Source organism: Protopterus annectens, chromosome 5.part0, assembly GCF_019279795.1.
Source record: "Protopterus annectens isolate FY-2018-M chromosome 5.part0, PAN1.0, whole genome shotgun sequence".
NCBI classification, from domain to species: Eukaryota; Metazoa; Chordata; order Ceratodontiformes; family Protopteridae; genus Protopterus; species Protopterus annectens.
In genome coordinates, this window is record NC_056735.1 from 1,635,198,891 (window position 1) to 1,635,219,134 (window position 20,244).

Genomic DNA, 20,244 nt, shown 5'->3' on the forward strand with positions numbered 1-20,244 from the left:
GGGAGAAACCCAAGAGGCGGAGGGTTGAGACCCGAAAGCCTTCAGGAACACTGACTCCTCATCAGAAGGGGATTTGGATGGCCAACCACCTCTCTGCTTCAAGATCTCCAGGATATCTGAAAAAGAGATATCTTCAGAAGATGACTTGGGGGACCCCTCTGTCTCCTCGAGGTCAGTATCTGAGGTGAGAGACTCATCCAGGAAGTCAAGGTGTTTCCTCTTACACAATCTCTTTCTGGCAGGCTCCTCAGGCAAAAACTCTGGGGAGACATCAGAAAGTTGGGGACCACTCATGCAGGAATCCTGAGGCTTTGGGTCTCCGCTGCCCATGGATAGAGCATGATCCAAAACTGACACAGGTGCTGGAGGCAGCAGAGTATCGGTGCCATAGGATGCAGCTGATGACCTGGCCAGCACACTCCTCATAACCTCAAAGGCTGATCCCTCAGGCTCCAAAGGCTGACTAACTGAAGATGAAACAGTAGTATCCCTCGGTGCCAAGGAGATGAGGTCCGAAGCCGATGTTGGGTCCAAGCTCACTCAGGCCGAAGTACCGAGAGGAAGGCTCGGAATTGATGAAGATCATTCTGAGACCTCTCCCTCAGGTCCGACCAGAGAACCATGAATCCTCGACCCCATGGATGGAGCCGACGGAGTCGGGGCAGAAATCGAAACCGAGAGGCCAGGTGAGGCTACTGGAACTGACCTATTGGCGCCCAATGGCACTGACAATTCTGGCTCCAAAGGCCGAAAAAGGCTTGGAGGAGGAACAACAAAGGATGAAGAGGCCATAATCTCCGGAGCCGACAGGGTCAGAGACAAAATCAATTTGGTCAACACCGATGACTGAAGCAGTTTCTTCACCACCCTATCAATGTCCTCATCGGAAAGGGTCCTGGAAGACCTGGAAGATAAAGTAGGAGATCCGGATCTCCCTACAGAAGGGGACTTGCTTGAAGGAGAACCCAGTCAAAAAACTGGAGCCTGGCTCCAAACCAAAATATCCGTGACCGGCTCGAAAGGCTGGGAGCCGATATGGACTTAGTCAACAGACTACCTTCTTTCGGCACCAACGGCAATGGAATCGAAGAAGGAGAAGCTGTTCTAGCAACTTTCTCTGGTGGCTCCAAAGAAAAAGATGGAGCCGGAGAGCGCTTCTTGGAAGTCTTTTTGTCCTTTTTAGCTGGAGAGGATAATGCACTGGAAGACTTAGCCAAGTCTTCCTCGAAGGAGTGTTTAAGCAGTCCTTTCAAAATGAACTTGTTCTTCCTCTCTTGTAGCACACGGGGACTGAAGGAATGACAAAACAAGCAGGACTCTTGGAGGTGAATAGCCCCCAAGCAGTACATGCACACAGAGTGCCCATCAGTTAAAGACATTGTATTGCTGCATTCAACACACTTTTTAAAGCCTGAAGGCCTGTGTTCCTTAGGATCCTTAAACATGCTGAAAGGAACACATTAATACATACATGCACTAGACCCAAATAACAAGAAACAGAGCCTCTAACTCAAACGGCCAAGAAACCAGTAGGAAACAACAGGGAGGACTAGGTCCTCTAACTTAAATGGGCCTAGTCTGGGGAAATAAAGGCAGGAAAGCACCACTAGCCAGAGACAACATTAAACGCTAACAGAATGGAGCACCAAACCAAAGACCACACAGAAACAATGGGGATGACTAAGTCCTCTAACTTAAACGGGCCTAGCCCATGGGAAAGGAAAACAAACGGGATACCCAAACAGCCAGACAAGGGCACAAAACAAAAAACAGCCAGAGAAACAAATACAGGCAGTACAACACCACTACCACACACACAGAGCTATGAAAATAGCTTTTTTGAACAACAACAAGTCAACAGTTTATAAAAATTTTATAAACAATATACTTAGCCACTGCCAAAAGCAAGACCACATCTTAGCTTAATGAGCGGCAAATGAGATCTGGGGAATAGACCTGTTGCACAATGGGATACCTCTTAGCCACGAGCCAATTGAAGAGTTCGAGCTAGAGTATGGCCGAGTTGAAGCCGAAGTTCAGCTCTGAAATCACGGGTAAGAATGAAGGCGAGATTGGACTACATAACATCAATAGTTTGTTCCATGGTCAAGCCAAAAATGGCGCTTCTTTCCTGGGGAAGGCAAGCAGCAAGTGCCAGTAAAAGCTACAAATCTTTAAAAGTCACTTTTTTCACAGAAAACACAGTAAAATTCACTTTAAATACTTTTCCAGACCCAAAAGTAAAATAAATATAATTTCCCTATAGAAAAAGTTGTTTTTGTTTACTTTACACAACATTTAAACTGAAAGGAAAAAAGAGCACTTCAGTTTGAAAGTACAATACAGTCTCATAACAGTCCATTAAAACACAAAACTCCTAGCTTTAAAATAACTTCACTAAAGGGGAAAGTGATAAAACACAAACAATATCTGGAAAATGGAAGTTTTTTCCCCAAAGGGAACTTATCTGACCAGCAAAGTAACAGCACCAAGCCGACCGTCGATCCTTGAAAGCCTTAGATGAGCGTACTCTTCAGCAACAGTAAAGCTCTGATGGACTTGATGCTCAAACTTGTCTTTTTGTCTGCCCAGCTCAAGCTGCCTGACAGTTTGGACACATGGAAGGTGCCCTGAACCTTTGGAAGATGGCTGGCTGCTGTATCCTTGGCAGGATACAACCCATATATATAAGGTTACTGCAGCAGTAACCTTATTTGATGAGGATATAAGGTTACATGCAGGTTTGTACCAGATGAACCTATTTGCAAAAGAGGGTGGTTAGAAATGGGGAATGAGAGACAATGCAAATAAAGGTTTGAGGTAGGCTAAAGATTTAGGAAGAAAAGTGTATAGTAATAAAAAGTCCATTTAAATTAAAGTGACATTGCCTAGACAAAAATAGAGAGAATGGACTTATTACAGTTTTCCATCATGTATGCTTTTATACCCTGGTAGTTGAAACAGGCTTCCCATCAGTAAATGAATGACTGAAATACTTAGTTTCACTATCATATAATGCACAGTAGTAAGTTTTAGCTATAAATTTACCTTTTAGGGCTCTAAAGTACCAGAAGAATGCTGAAGCAATTCCTTAAACCAGGTCTATATCACATCATCAAAAACGATATTCAGCGAACACCTATTCATCAACCCTGAAGCAGCAAACACCTTTTCATCAAACATTCACATCAATGAACATATTTACCAGGGCAAACAGCTGTCCAACATTCATAGATTGTCATTTTCCCCACTGTAGTGCAATCTCGGAGTTGGTATAAATAAGTAGGGGGAGTGCAGCTCCCACTTTGGTGGGTTGATATACTGTGCTGTGTGTATTCCTTGGCATGTTGGACAGCTAACTATTTGCCATGGGAAAATTTGTGATGATGTGTCAGTTTGATGAAAGGAGCATTCCCTGTTTTGATGTCGATGAATAGGCATTCATCGAATAGTGTTTTCGATGAAGTGATATAGTCCCCTTAAACCTTACCTATGCACCTACCCAGTGAGTGAGCGAGTAAATACTTAAAATAGCTCTCTGCTGCTCCTGACATAAATCTGACCAATATTCATTTTGAGTGGAACAGTAACTTAGACATACAGCTTGCTTTAAAGATAATTATTGTATTTAGTTTTGAAACAGTTGACACACAGCGTATTCAGTTTAGATGTAACACTGACTATGACATGATTTTGTGTTTACCCATTTCAAGAAATCACACTTATACTATGTAAGCAGAAAACTGCAGTGAAGTATAACAAACAACATTCCTTTAAAGACAGGTTGTTCCACAATATCCAAACTTGTGTTCATTATAGTTCATGACTACTGCAGTAAATGCATTTTATTCTGCTTTCTGTGCTCATCAGTTTACTTATGACTAAAGTTTATGGTTCTACAAGTAAGGTCATTTTCTCACATGACAATAAATTCAGACCTCACTATCTGCTAGTTTTTTTTGTCATCATCATCACCAGTCCCCAATTATCCCATTTTCTCTACATGACGTTGGGGTGTCACATCAACTGTCACCATCTCTCTTGGTTCAATGCCATTCTCCTACCTTATTCAACACTCATGCCTGATCGTCCCAGACTTTCTCTCACATTATCCATCATCCATCTCTTTGCTGGACTCCCTCGCTTCCTCTTGTCTTCTTCCTGCCGGTATCAAATCATCACCAGATCATCTTCTGCTTTCTTGAATATGTGCCCAAACCACCGTAATCTGCTCTATTTGACATAGGTTCATAGGTGTGTACTAGGCTAATGGCATTGGGACCTTTACAAACCTAGCCCATAGAAGTGTCCTGGCATTGTGCTGCCTGTCATTAGTTCCCAGTGCTTTTATCAAGTAGAGCCACTGGAGTGATCCTTGGGGTGAACGTTCTATTTCCCATTCACTCATCAAGATTTCTCTTGAAGAGGGCTAGTGGGGTGCTCTTGCTTGACATATATAGAAAGCCTATTCCAGAGCATGGGCAGTCTCTGGGTTATGAACCTGTCCCTCTAGCATGTTCTGTTGATTGTGGTAATGAGGTTGAGGTCTCTGGAGCATGTGGTGCGGAGGGATTGGGATTTCGTTGGATGTATCATTTCTAATGAAGCTGGGTCAGACATGGCCTTGTAAGTCAAGCAGAGATTGCCTCTTAGTAGACAATATGAGAAAGAGAATAGCTGGAGCTTTTTGAGTCTCTCTGTGTAGGACATGTGTTTAAGGCCTAGGATCCTCCTTGTGAGGTAATTTTGTGGCCTCTCCAGCTGCTGCAGGTGTCTAGTGAGGTACATGCCAAATGGGGAATTATACTCTATGATTGGTCTAATGAGGGAAGAGTAGAGAGAAATTTTGACCTCTTTCTTCCTGGCTGCAAAACCCTTGGTAATGAGATGTGCCACATAGAAGGACTTTCTGACCACAGTGGCAATGTGGTGATCAAAGGAGAGTTTGCTGTCAACCTGATCTCTTATAATGCCTTCAGTGTTCAGTGGTCTACCATCAATGTTGTAATTAGTGGAAACTGAGTTTCTCCCAAAGCGGATGACGATGCATTTTTTGGCATTAAGCTTAAGGCCATGGTTTTGACACCAGTCATTGGTCTCAGTGAGGCCTTTCTGTAGGATGTCTGCATCACTTGGGGAGTTAATAATTGCTCCCAGCTTGCAGTCATCTGTGAATTTGGTCAGCCAGAGTCCCTCTGTATTGGCCTGGACTTCTGAGAAGTAGATGCCAAACAGGAGACGACCGAGGACCGATCCCTGTGGGACTCCATTCGTGACTGGTCGGCAGTCTGACTTGGAGTCTGCTACTTTCACACTGTGTATTGTATCTGTCAGCCAATTTGCAATCCACCTAACAATATAGGGGTTGATGCCTAGTTAGGTGAGTTTATCAATAATTCCTGAGTGAGGAATGGTATCAAAGGCTTTGGCCAGATCGAGGTAGGCTGTATGAACTGCCTTACCTTCACCACTGCTCTGGTGACTGACTCAAAGAAGTCAATCAGTTTGAGCAGGCATGATTTACCTTTTACAAAACCAAATTGCATGGGATCTAGAGTTTGGAGATTCCCTATATCCTTGTTAATTAGGTCCATGATAATGTGCTCCATAGCCTTACATATCAGACTCATCAGGCTAATAGGGTGATAATTTCCAGGGTCTGTAGTCACTCCTCCTTTATGGAGAGGGATGACTGTAGCAGAGCGCCATTCAGTAGGGACAAAGCCTTACGTGAGGCTGTGAGTGAACAGAGCACACGGATGTGGTGCCAGTTCACTTTCTAATTCATGTAGAACACAGCCAGGGATATTGTCGGGTCCCATGGAAGCTGTATTCTTGGCCTTAGTCAATGCAGCTTTAACCTGTGCTTCAGTATTGCAGGGCACCTGGCATTCTTTTGGTACTGAGATTGGTCCTTTAGGGGGGAGAGAGATATAAAGTTGGCACTGAATCTGTCAGCTAGTATGTTGGCAATATCTGTTAGCTCAGTATAGGAGGTGTCATTGTGCAGTAACTCAGAGCAAATCTGGGTATAGCCATGAAGATTCTTGATATAACTAAAGATGGCTTTGTGGTTGTTTTTAGTGTCTGCCGTAATTCTGCCTTCATAGCTGGCTTTGGAGGTTTTGATGAGGGATATCAACTTTTTGTTGAGGCTAATAAGGGAATTTTTCCAGTCTTGGGACTTTTCACCTTTTTCTGCACAGATTCTTCCTTCTGTTGTAGAGTTTATTAATGGTAGGGGACCACCAGACTGGCTTCCTTTTTTTTGGAGGAGAGTGTCTTGGATCCTTTGGGTATGGCTAGTTGCATGCATTTATGTATGTGTTTGTACAGTGCATTGGTGTATGTTTCGGCAGTCATGCATCTTTTTTACATTGGCATGGGTGCCATGAAGTTAGCCACCTCTGTTTTTAGGAGTCCAATTTGGAGAAGTTTTTCATGGTGGATACCTTTGTGGAGGTGGGGGAGGGGGGTGAGATGTGGATTTCCATGGTGATTAGTTTGTGGTCAGATCTAACCAGGGAGGAATTGACTATTGGTGTAGAGCAACTACTGCCCACGTTACTAATAACCATGTCAAGAATGTTGCTTCCTCTAGTGGGGGGTAAGAATGAGCTGGTCCAGGGCATTGGAATTGATGAATTCCAGGAAGCATTCGGCCAGTGCATTAGTGCTTGAGTAGTTTTCCCAGTGGATGGAGGGGTAGTTGAAGTCTCCTAGTATAAGAGTGTTGAGTTGGACCTTGATAGATTCTAGGGTGCTTAGTAATGTGGAGTGAGAGTCTAGCGACATGGTTGGGGACCTATAGCAGACTATGACCTGGAGCGTAGTCTTACCCAATGTTAATTGTATCTGAAGTATCTCAGGTGCATTATGCTGAGCTACAAGTCTGAAGTTGTGCATATCCTTTATGAATATGGAGACACCACCACCTTTGGAGCTTCGGTCCATGTTTCGCAGCTGAAAGGTGTGGAATGAGTTATAGCCTGATAGCACAGGCTTGCTTTCTGATGCTTTAAAGCAGGTCTCCATTACAGCACAGATGTTGATGTTCTCCATTTTGAGGAGTGCTTTGAGCGAGTGCATCTTGAGATTTAGACTTCTAGCGTTTAGCAGCATGACCATCAGATTGCATTTATTTATAGCTGTTATGGTGGTAATTTGGTCTTTGGAATATCGCCTAAAAAAGGCACTATAGGGGTGGCAAGAGCCTTAGCCAGTACCCAGAAACCCAGGGGTGACAGATGCAGGCAATCTCTGGAAAAGCATGTCATCCCAAGCAGATACTGTATCCCCTTAGAATGACACCAGAAACTTAGCCAGTTGTTGAAGTCAATCATTTTTTGTTAGTACTGCGGTATCATTATTGGTGATGGTAGGATACTGTTCAGGGCTAGTGTCATACCTGCCTGGGCCACATAATCTGAGAGCTCCACCATGTCTCTTTTCATGTAGTCCAGGGAGGTGCATTTCAGATCATTCACACCTACATGGTCAATGACGGAGTCATGCTTGTACTTGTTGTGGAATGACATGAGTGTGTGTGTTATGTGTTGGATTCTGGCATCTGATAAACAGCTGATTGTTACCTTCTCCTTATTCAACCTAATGAGTGGGACATTTGTGTGCCTCTCTATTGAGTCACCTATGATTAGTGTATTGGACAAGAACTTTAGGCTTAGGGGCTTAGGTTAAGGGGCACACTGTGGAGGTGAGCTATGTGTCCTGTGATTTGTGCTGTGTTGTGGTGGTTGAGTGAGTTTCTGTCTTGGAGGTCACTGCTGTTTGGGTAAATGTCTATAGAGTGCCTCTGTGAAGGTGGGTGTGTGGTTTGTGTTTTTATGTGAGAGCTGTGATAGTGGGTGTCCTGGAGGGCTATGTTTTCCATATGGTGTGGTGCAGGTGTTGACCTTCTTCTCCTGACCAGCTAATCCGGTCTTGGCTGGAGAGTGCATAGCTTCCAATTTGGTGATATAAGTGCATCTCTCACAAGTCTGAGTGTTGGGAGGTAAGAGGAGAGGGTTGTCTGTGTACATGAGGTAGTTGCTACACTGCCTCATAATGCCCAAGTGCAACAGGTTAATAGGAAAAAGCACATGGAACTGCCATTTAATCATCCCAGAAGGGGTGGTGATAACTTTTAAGTACTGGAGCTATTTCCATGAAGAATTACTAGTGCTGATGGCTCTTAGGTGTGCTATAATAATTGCTACAAAAACCTGCTGAAGTGCAAAGCGATTAGGCTATTTGAAGTGCAAGAGAGAAAGAACTAGTAAGATCTAAGGGAAAAACTGAAGCTCAGACTTTCTGGCACCAGCAGTAGTTTATCTCAGTTTGGCGCCACTGAGCGGAGCTTAAACGAGTGCAAACCTATGGAAATGTAGGCTTTGAAACCAGAAAGTTGAAAGAGATGGAAAAACTGCCCAAAGGTCAATAAACTACAATTTCTGGGGCAGAAATCACTCCTCTTGTGGTAGATAGGCTACCTAGTGCTTACCATTCCCACTGATAAGCTAGAAGGCTTCCCTCCAACACAGAAAGGCTTGGGGGGCTCAGAAGCTTACAAACAGTCCTGGATATAGCAAATCTGTATCAGGATTAGACTAGTTACAGGAAAGGTGGGAAACAAGTGCAAACATGGGCTTTTAAACCAGAAAGTTGAAGGGGGAGGAAAAACTTGCCCAAACGGTCACTAAACTACAATTTCTGGGACAGAAACCACTCCTCTTGTGGTAGATAGCCTACCTAATGCTTACCACTCCCACTGATAAGCTTGAAGGCTTCCCTCCTACACAGAAAGGCTTGGGGGGCTCAGAAGCTTACAAACAGTCCTGGATACAGCATATCTGTATCTGGACTACACTAGTTACAGGAAAGGTGGGAAACAAGCTTAGAGCTTTTTTTTTTTACAGAAAAGCAGCTAAAACAGCAGTAAAATAATTCAAGTGCAGTACAAGTTAACACACTTGAGTGTATAGCAATATTAAAGAAAATACAGCTTAAATAAATGCAACTAAATTAAAAAAATGACTAAAAACATGCAGAAAGCAGTAAATTAGGAAAAAATCAAAAAGGAGGCACTTAGAGTATCAGAAAACAATGTCAACAAATATATAAATAACTCAGTCAAGCAAAAATTAGGACAGTGCAGAACTCTGAACAGTTAAAAAATGAAAAATATACTTATCAGCTGTAAACTTCCAGATTGTTTGAGAAGCACACTCAGTCAGAACACAAGGAGATTCTAGCAATGGTAGATTCTAGCAAGGTGGGGATTTTTTTGTTTTTTTTATATAAAGTGGAAAGGAAGAAAGGAGGAACAGAATATAATTCAAGGTGAAGAAACTAAGTGGGTTGGCCTTCTCAAATGTTCTCTCTGTATTAGGTAGAATGAGCTAATGAAACTAGAATGGGAGGAATGTCCCAGATCAAATTTACAGTTGAGGCGGGCAACTGCAAAGCCACCAAGTATGAGAACAAGACACCAACAGAGAGGTAGGGTGGGGAACTATGCTACAGCTACTAGCTACTCACAAAAAGAAAATACAACTCTCAGTACGAAAAAGCAGTTTACAGTTAAATAATTCAGTAAAAATACAATTACAGTAATGAAACACTATCTAGCAATGAAAAATACAGTTAAAACAGTATAAAATAGTACACAAACCCAGTGAAACAGTAAAAAAAGCTTTATAACAGTGCAAAATGTAGTAGATTAGCTGTATAGCACAGTTATAAGCATTAAAAAGTGCAATTCAATGAAATAAATGTAAGAAATAACTTATTCTGCTCTTGGAGTCGTAGGGAATTTCTGCTTTGTCACAGTAATGAATCACCACTCCACAGCCTGGTAAAAACAAGCACAGTCCCCTGCAGATACAGGGCTTAAATACTAGAAAAGATAAAAGAATCTAGAAGCTCGAATTACTACTGAGTTCTGCTAGCCCCTGCTCTTTCAACCAATCACTCGTGCTAGAAAACGTCAGGCAACTCTGTTACTCTCACTTACAGAGAAGACAAGACACTATCAGCAGAAGATGGCTGCCAGAAACACAAGAAACTCAACAAACAGAACAACTAGGCCTGGATAACAGCCGGCCACTATCCAGGCTATGCTACCTGACTAGAGCACAGAAACCTCACAAAAAATGCACAGAAAAGCACAGCAAGAGCACTCACAAACAGAAAATACAACTCCCAGTATGAAAAAGCAGTTTACAGTTAAGTAATTCAGTAAAAATGCAATTACAGTAATGAAACATTATCTAGCAATGGAAAATACAGTTAAAACAGTATAAAACAGTACACAAATGCACATTCTCTGCAATTGGAGTTACTTGGGCTTCTGTTATGACGTCCTCATTTCTTTGTCTGTCCCACAGTGTGCCTCCTACCACCAGTTTCTGGTGCTTCATCTCCATCACCTCTAACTTCCTCATCTGTTCTGTCTTCACTGTCCATGTTTTTACACCATACAGTAGTACTGGTCATACCACTGTTTGTATACCTTACTTTTCAGCTTCTTTGGCATTCATCTGTCACAAACTACCCCGACACTCTATGCCACTTGGCTGCAGCCTATCTGATTTTAGCTTTGCCCTCCTCATTCAAACCTCCCTTATCCTCAGCCACCCATCCCAGAAACTTGAAGCTGTTAAGCTGTTCCACTATTTTCCTTTCTATTTCAATGTCCAACTTCTTCTGATTTCCTCCATTTGCTGTCATGACAGCTGACTCATCTGTACTAAGTTTCATCCTGTGTGCCTTCAGGTTTGTGTTCTATTCACCTATCATTTGCTGAAGTTCTTGTTCAGAGTTTGCTTGTAATGCCACATTAATTACATACAGCAGCTTTGTTGATTTGTTCTCTCTGATCTATTTGTTAATGTAATCCATCACAAGTATGAACAGCAGTGGGATCAGAGCTGATCCCTGATAAACACCCACTCCCACTGGGAACCCCTCTGAAAGTCTGAACACTTTTCATAATTACATAATTGTGTCCTTGTACATAGCCTGCACTAACTACCGATGTTTCTGGGACTTTAAATCATTGCAGGACTTCCTAAATAGCTTTCTTGGGAACCTGTCATATCCTTTATGCAAATCTAGGAGGGGACCAGTTGGACTATTTCCTCATCTCTAGCTTTTTCTCAACTGTCTCACTGCAAACATTGGCTCAGTTTTGTTGCATCTTGATCCAAATCTGAACTATTCATCTACCTGGGAAATGTCACATTTTTCTTGTACACTGGACTACAATGTTTATTCTCAGATTACCTGGGATATGTCTTTGTCTTCAAACTGCTTTAACAAAATTCTAGAGCTGGAGCTATTTCTCCCCTAACTCCCCTAAAACGGTGATCATATCTGTAGTGACTTCATCTGAGCCTGTTGCCTTCCTTGACTTAATTTTCCTTAGTGCTGTTCCTACTTCTTCTGGGGTGGCCTCTTCTTCCTTTTTCATCATAGGCTGTGTCTGGGGAAGTACAGTTTCTGTTATGTTTTCTTCATTCAGAAACTGCTGGGAGTACTTCTTCCATCTACTTTTGATGTCTGATAGACTGGTAAATAGGTTGTAATTGGCATCCCTTATGAAGGGCGTCTGATGATTATCGTCCTTAGGTTTCTGTTATTGCCTAGCAATCTGATGGAATTTCTTTGTGCCATCTGCTGAGTCACTTCCCAGAATCTGGAAATATATATATATATATGGTTTCAAGACTGCTCCTGGAATTGTCTTTTCAACAAATTACAAATAACTGAAAAAAACTCATTGAAAACACATCTCATTGAAATAACATTTATTCTTTATCACAATTAATAGAAAAGTGTAGAAGGCTGTAGAGAAGCACTGCTGGTACAGTTTAGGAACATAAGACTGTAGGAATTGCAAAGCAAATTATTCTAGCACAGCACATGGACATTGCTTGAACCTTATCTCTAGAAGTTTATGTTTGTGCACCAGCTATGATTTCTTTCCACTTGTGTGGCCATGGAGTTAGTAAATTTAAGTAAGGGGACAGGGGGATTGACCCCCTGCAAAAAATCATTTAGAGGACTATTGGCTGTCCATGAAATTTACTAATGAAATGTGACTCAATGAAGTGTGTTTTCAATTATTTTTTTCAGTCATTTGTGATAAGATGAAAAGGCAATGTGATGAAAAGTATTATACTCATGTTTTGTTTGCCCTTTTCAACAAAAACAAAAGGGTACAAAAATATTATATTTAAAGATTGCAGTTTATATATATATATATATATATATATATATATATATATATATATATATATATATATATCTGATAGGGACGCATATATATATATAAATATATATATATATATATATATATATATATATATAAATCAAAATTTTAATAACCTGAAACCCACTTAAACGAGATGAAAACATCGATCGTTCAATTAGGCAAATGTTCACATCACCAGATTTCTATACAGGAAATGAAGGCAGCTGGCCAATACTGGAAATTTGCCTTTTTCTGCAGTGTAGTGCTATGGTGGAGTTGTTATATTTAGTTAGGAGAGGTATGGGAGGCACAGCCCCCCACATGGGTGGGTTTGACGTACTGTAGCATGTTTGTTGGCTTTATGTTGGCCAACTGCCTCCATTCACTGTGTAGAAATCCGGTGATGTAAACTTTCGCTTATCTGAACGTTCAGTATTTTTGTCTCAATTAAGTGGGTTTCAGGTAAGTGAAGTTTTGATTATCTGAAGTAGAGCCATATATATATATATATATATATATATATATATATATATATATATATGTGTGTGTGTGTGTGTGTGTGTGTGTGCACGCGTGCACTGATATAGATCAAAACATCTGACACAGAAAGATCAACTTGGCAAATGCTGACACACTACTACTCATGTGATGCAAAAACAGATGCAAATATCATAGGATCTATATTACGTTGTTAAAAGGGCTGTTCACCGAAGACCCTTTCATCAACACATAAACATCGAAGTACCAAAACTCCGAAAGGTAACTTTAACGAATTTGTTCCCAAGGGAAAAAATTGCTTGGCCAACAACAAACAAAAGAAACTGTCGAACCCAACGAAGTGGAGTCTTCGCCCCTCACACCCCTCGATGTGGGGAATGTGTTCACCACCCCCCCAACTAAATACACCAACTCCGAGACTGTACTTCAGTGGAGGAAAGGGCAAATTTCCGATGACAACCAAGCAGCTTTTTCCCCTGGAAAAAAAACTGCTGACATGGCCATTCAGATCAGTTCAGGTACTTCGATGTTTACGCGTCAATCAAAGGGCATCCAATGAACTGCCCTTTCGACAACCTAATATAGAGTCCACCCCCTATACCCTCTGATAATTAGCTATATTAACTCCAAGATCACACAATCTCAGGGAAAAGGCATTTCACCCTACTCTGAGACTTGTACAGTCTCACACACCAGTCGATTATCTGTTCAGTCAGTCAAATTTGGTTGGCTTAACAGTGCACACAAACACACACACACATCTCTATATTTTATATGTATATATATATATATATATATATATATATATATATATATATATATATATATGTGTGTGTGTGTGTGTGTACACTAATACATCGAAAAGTAAAGTATGAAATCTCAAGTGATCAAACAAAACTGATCAATCACCAACCAATCAAAAATAAACAAAAATGATGCTTTTTGCATGGGGAAAGCCTTCTTTCACCGCAGCACAATTTGCTAATTATATATACTAAACTCTGGAATCACAATACAATATGGAAAGAGTAAATTCCCTGATCCCCACTGTACCATAATCTGCTCTGAAAAAAGCCAGTACACTACATGCATACAGCTGATTTTTGAACAGCTGTAGAGGCTTTTTTCAGTTCAATAAGTTGACTTGTTGATGAGTTGAATGCAGTCTATATTTATATGATAATGTGTGCGTCTTTGTGTGTGTGTGTGTGTGTGTGTGTGTGTGTGTGTGTGTGTGTGTGTGTGTGTGTGTGTGTGTGTGTGTGTGTGTGTGTGTGTGCGTGTGTGGGTGTGTGTGGGTGTGTGTGTGTGTGTATGTGTGTGTATATATATATATATATATATATGTTTACTTTCAAAACTCTGATACACAGTTGATCGAGTAATGACTTACTCGAAAAAAAGGTTGGAAATTAAAAACATGGTTCACTCATAACAATGAAAGCGGTAATGTTGATAATTCAAATTCGACATTATCTACATTACCCAACTTAACTTGGCATCCCCCTGCAACCCCCCCATGTGAGGGGTGCTCCTCACACCCCCTGCTAATTATATATTACAACTCCTAGATCACACTACAGTGAGGAAAAGGGTTAATTTCCCAATGCCCACTGTAGTGTGATCTCCAGTGCAATTGTAAACATCGACGTTCAAAAACACGAATGTAACCTACGTCTTGACCATTTCAGAGGTGACACAAAATCCACTTGTAAGTTTAAACTTTTGCACCTATACCTTCAATTACATAAATTATGATGAAGTAAGTTTCCAACTTTTGATAGCAAACCTATAAAAAAATCGTCTTTTCAGCAGGAAGGTAAGCCACCAGCACCCCCCAGTGAGGGTGGCTTCTCCCTACACACCCCTCCTACGTATAAATACTACCTACGGGATTGTACCATTGAGGGGAACAGCCAAATTTCCCAAACCCTTCTGTTCCATGATCTTACTGAATAGCCAAAACAGCTGATTTTTGGCATATACAAACATGAAATACAAATGAAAGGATACAAATCCCAGTAATGTGCAATGGTACACTAAACATTATCTAACACTATATACACATGTATGTGTGATCAAGTACAGTGATAATACAACCCATTTCTTGCTAGTTCAAGAACTGACAATTAATAAGTAGAACACAGAAGCAACTAAATATATTGCATACATATTGAACAGCCTAGGACAGCAAAAGAAACATATTCTAAACCAGGTGGCAGTCAAATGGAGGCATTCAAATGGTAGAATCATTAATTGAAGAGCAGTGCAAATAATGCAATGCAAGACTGTACAGTACAGGGTACCCTCAGGCGGTATGCAGAGCTGAGAATGCAGAAGAAGAAAGATTGTAAAACACAGGAGAGCTGAGATGTATGCAGTGTGGAGAATGTAGAAAAGAATGTGGAATATACAAAGTTAGGATTAAGAGAAAGGTGCATATGAAAAATAAAATTAACTACTGAGTAAGGATACAGAAAGTACCATGACAGGTGAGCAGAAAGAGTGGAAAAGGGGATGCGATAAGGAAAAAGCACACAGTTAACTGCTGGAGGTGACTTGTATACAGTAAAGTAGAAGACATACAGAGATCAAGAAATGGGCTTAAAGTCCTGAAACCTGCTGATGTGAAACTGAAAACGTTTGGCACTTAAAGTAATGTGCTGGACAATGTATTGTGGACAGAAGGTTATTTGGCAGTTACTGTCTCATAACATTCCTAAATTATTTAGCCAAGTTGCTTGGCAAGTGGTAGCATACCTTTCTTAATGTAACCTACTGTTTGATATACAATATGGTTTTCGCTAGAAATTTTTATGATTGCTGTCTTGATCAGATTATCTAATTCTTCCATACCAGAATGGACAACAGATAGCACACTGGTTTTCTTCCTTTACCAGTGCAACCAAGGCTTTCACTAAAGTCAGCTAAGCCCGTTTACTAACAGGTTAGCTGATGCAGAGCCAGCACTCCGTCCTTAGCTTTGTTTAGTGGTTACTTACGAGTATGAGCTAACGGAAATGTGGTGTTTCACGACCAAGGACTGCACTTGCTAATACCTCACAGGATGTAATGCCAGCCCATCTCTCACACACACACACACACACACACACACACACGCGAGTGCACACACACACACACACACACACACACACACGCATGCATGCAAGCACACACACACACACACACACACACAGTTTACTGTTCCGAAGAAAGTTCATATTCATGCAGTATACTGATGTTACTTTCTTAGTCTCCTGAATTCATTTTCATTCAGGAGAACCACAATATCAAAGTTATCTTATTTGGTGCAGAACCATTTCCAAAACTATTTCCATCTGTCACAACCAGGCAGAGTTGTACCATTGAGTTGTACCACTGATAAAGTACTTCTGCTTGTACCAGGACTAAGACATTAACTGTATAAACCATATTCAGTGACTTACCACAAAGACTAGAAAGTAACAGGGCCTTAACTCTAGCTCTAGGCCCTACCTTAGTAATAAGGTAGCGCTGCAAGCTGTTAAAGTGGTTTTCCTTCCATGGCTGCTGTTATTCTAACACAATAATCACAACCACACAGTAAAAAAAAAAAAAAGAAACAGGAAACGAAATTAAAATATGCTACTTTCTACACAACAAAGATATAATAATGACATTTCTGACTGTAGAGGACAAGGATTTGACCAGAAAACTGAGGGATGCACAATCTGAAATATATGAAAAGTGTCTTGTAGCTGCACAATGCCTACGTGCTGTCCACTTTTTTAATCTTGTTTGACTTTATGAGGCTTAGCTATGCATTGAAATTGTTAAATTTGTAAGTAGTCTAAATAAAAGATCATGAGCCATTTTAAAACAAGAGACTAGTTCTTGTCTACATGGCATGTCTAAAACTAGATGGAGCTCATATATTACACCCGTTTGCCTCATTGAAAAACACATTCCCAGCATTACCAACTCAGACAATCTAGTTAATTATATTTAATCAGATGAGAAATGAAAACAAATGGCTCCCACATGTAATGCTGAGTGCCAAAAATCTGAAAAAAAAAGACCAAAAACCCAGAGCGAACTTCAAAACTTGCTATTCTCCTTAAAGCTTCTTTTTGCACAAGTGCAAGCCCTACCTGCACTCCCACATCCCTCAAACCATACATTGGAGAAAAGGGAATATTATGAGATATGGTATCTTGGACATTTGGTTGCCGTATTTCAGGCCTTCTTCTAGCAGGTTCTGACATTTCAATCGGTTATCAATATAAATATATTTGATAGGTTCATATACGATTGCTAAGTGAACAACCCCTGGGCCTTTTTTAGGCCTAACCATGCTTCCAGAATGTTTCTGACAAGTTTTGATACCCTAGGTTTATTTTAAGGGGTTAATGTGTAGGCTAGGACATGGGTGGTCAAGTGTTTACAGGTTGTCTATGTCTACTAGAGATATAGGTGCCAGGAAAGAGGTAAATTTCTGATTCCCATTCACAGGTCCAAGTTACACTTAAATTGGGTTAGGGAAGAACTCTGCTTCACATGGATGGGAAGCCTTTTCTAAAGAAAGGGCAGTCTCTGAGACACATATCTGTCCCCTCCAACATGTCCAACTTATCTTGCAGATAAGGTTTAGGTCACTAGGTTGGGTTATTCATATGCTACTTGTTTTATGGATGTGCAACAGATCCATCAGAGTGGGATTAGAGGATGCTTTGTAGGCTAGGCATGGATTGTCTCTCTCAGCAATCTGTAAGAGACTGATTACAGGGGTAAGGCTTTGCGGTGGTCCACAGAGGAAATATTGTTTACTCCATGTATTATTTTTGTTAAGTACCACTGGGGATACTCCAGCTGTTGCATTTATCTGGCCAGGCACATACTGAAGGGGGCATTGTATTCACTGACTGGTCTGATGAGGATCAAGTACAGTGGAAAAATAACACTATTGGATGCTGGCCCTGACTTCAGAGAAGTAGATGCCAAAAAGGGCAGCACACAGAAGGGTACCTGGTTCAACCAGTACCCCACCCCACTCCATTCTTCAGGTGAAGAGCAAAAAAAAAAAAAAAAAAAATAGAAAAAAGTGAATGTTCCTTTTCTGGCACATCAACCAGTTGGCCAGATGCACAACACATACCTCTCTCTCCTGCCCCAGCCCTGCACCAGACCCTCCATCAACATAATTTATTTTACACTCTAGCAAATTATTTGCTACAAATGTAGCAAAGAGTTGCTACAGTTTATACCCTGCCTGCCCAGAGTATTCCAGCAACAGCACTTATGCTTTAGTTAAAAAGAAATTATTTTACTTCAAATATGCCTTTGGTAGACTTGATTAGCCCCGAGTCATTTATTTACATTGATAAGGGAGTTTTTACCATGATGGACATTGTATTTCCTAATTTTTGCCATGATTTTCTTCCTTTTGTTATACAACCTATTGATTTTGAGATTTCACCAGAGTGACTTGTTTTTTGAGTTCGTCCTGTGCTTATTCCAGTTAAGTAAGCTGTTACTATGCAACCATTAACATGACTGTACATAGGTTTCTGCAAACACATGGACAGGGTATTGTGAAGGTTTGGGGGGGCTTGAAATTTTGCCAGGCTGTCACTTAATAGCAGGAAGTTTGCCTTAGAAAAGCCCATAAAAGTTCCAGACTTAGCTGTGGTCCTGAGCTTTATTTTAATTTCAGAGGAGACAGCTTTATGGACTGACCTGACCAGTGAGGACATTACACTAGAGGGGTGAAACATTCTTCTATGTTTGTGAGGACCAGGTCAAGGATGTTAACACCCCTATTGGGCACATAGACTCACTACTTGTTTGTAGTCCAGGAATCTCTGGACCTGCATATTTGGGTGGTGTTTGATTCTCATTTAATAGTGGGGTAGTTACAGTCACCCGTGAATATGGTGTGGGATCAGATGAGGAGTGTCTCCACTATGTTTCAGTATGTGTTTTCAGTTCCCTGGGTTATAGAAGGGGGCCTATGGTATGCAAGGATATGGTACAGGACTTTGCCAATGATAATTTGGATGTGGAAAGGCTCAGGAGCATCATACTGTTCGACAAGCCTTGAGGTGTGTCTGTTTTTGATGTAAACTGAGACTCCTCCACCTTTTGTGCCTTCCTGTGCAGTAGCTAGAATAAATGTGTAGAAAGCAGTATAGTTCTGCACTGCCAGGGTGCTCTCCATGGCTTTAAACCATGTCTCAGTAACTGCACAGACATCTCATTCTCCAGGGTGAGAAGAGCTTGCTGGGAGTATAGTTTCTTGTTTAGATTCCTGGTATTGAGCAGTAACACCTAAACATTTTCTTGGTTCGGTTTTGCTATATTGGAAGGTGTACTGGGTAATATACCACTATTTTTACTATTTTCTGATCAAAGGTTCTACATAGTTTTGTGGAAAGAAACATCATTTTGCAGTCTACAGATATTTAATTGGAAATGGAAGATGAATGGTGTTGGTGACTTACACAATTAAATGAGCATTCCCAGACAGGGCTGTAGCATTGTAATTGCAGTAATTTCAGAAGCAAAACTACTTGCTGAAACTATGCGTGACACTGCCAGCCCAGCTATCTGGAATTTTGTAAATAATCATATATCATTTGTGAATAGTAATATGATTTATATGCTTGTCCTACAAGTGTGTGTTGAACTGTATGTTATGTACTGAGCTTCAAGAATCTGCCCACAGTGTACCCTACTGGAAAACAACAGAAATGTATATAAACTATATACCTGTGCAAATGTATGCTTTAATATTAGAAGCTGGAAAATACAGAGTTGGCTTGCAAAACTTCAAGAAAATAAGTTGAAAAGTAAAGTGTTTTATGACTGTGTTAAATCTCAGTAGGCAGACACAATGTCTAGAGCTACAAGTTTTCCTAATATGTTGAAACAGAAAGAATTACTCTTTCAAATGTAAAAGTGTTTTATTGCTCCATGACCTTCTAGAAGCTGCACACTTCTGAGAGATATGTATTTTTGACACAGAGGTGTTCAATTCTAAGCATTTCTTTAGCCTGGGAACTGAAGTCAGCTGACAAAGAGTGATGTCATCAGAGCTAATCCAGCAGTAATTTTGAATAATAATTTAAAACTCTCTGAGAGAGAAAGTCTGCGCATTTTGTATCTTGTCTTGGACCTAGAAACATTCATTGAGCACTATCTGCATTTGCCTTACTCTGTAAGTAAGTCTAGGGTACAGTAATTTCTCTTAGATATAGATAGAAATATAGTAAAGTTTAGTTTAGATATCTTCTGTATTTATTTGAGACTGTCCTGCAATGTTGTGTTAAAATATTTCCTGTGATTCTGAGCTCTGTAGTTACTATATTGATTGAGTATTGTCTTGTTTTTTTATTATTTATTATTAAATATCCTTAAACATATCTTTGTGGCTGATATTTGTGAGACATATTTAAGCTCTTAGAGTACTTGCTTATGTATTTGGTTACACTGTATAGGCCACACCTAAATAGCCT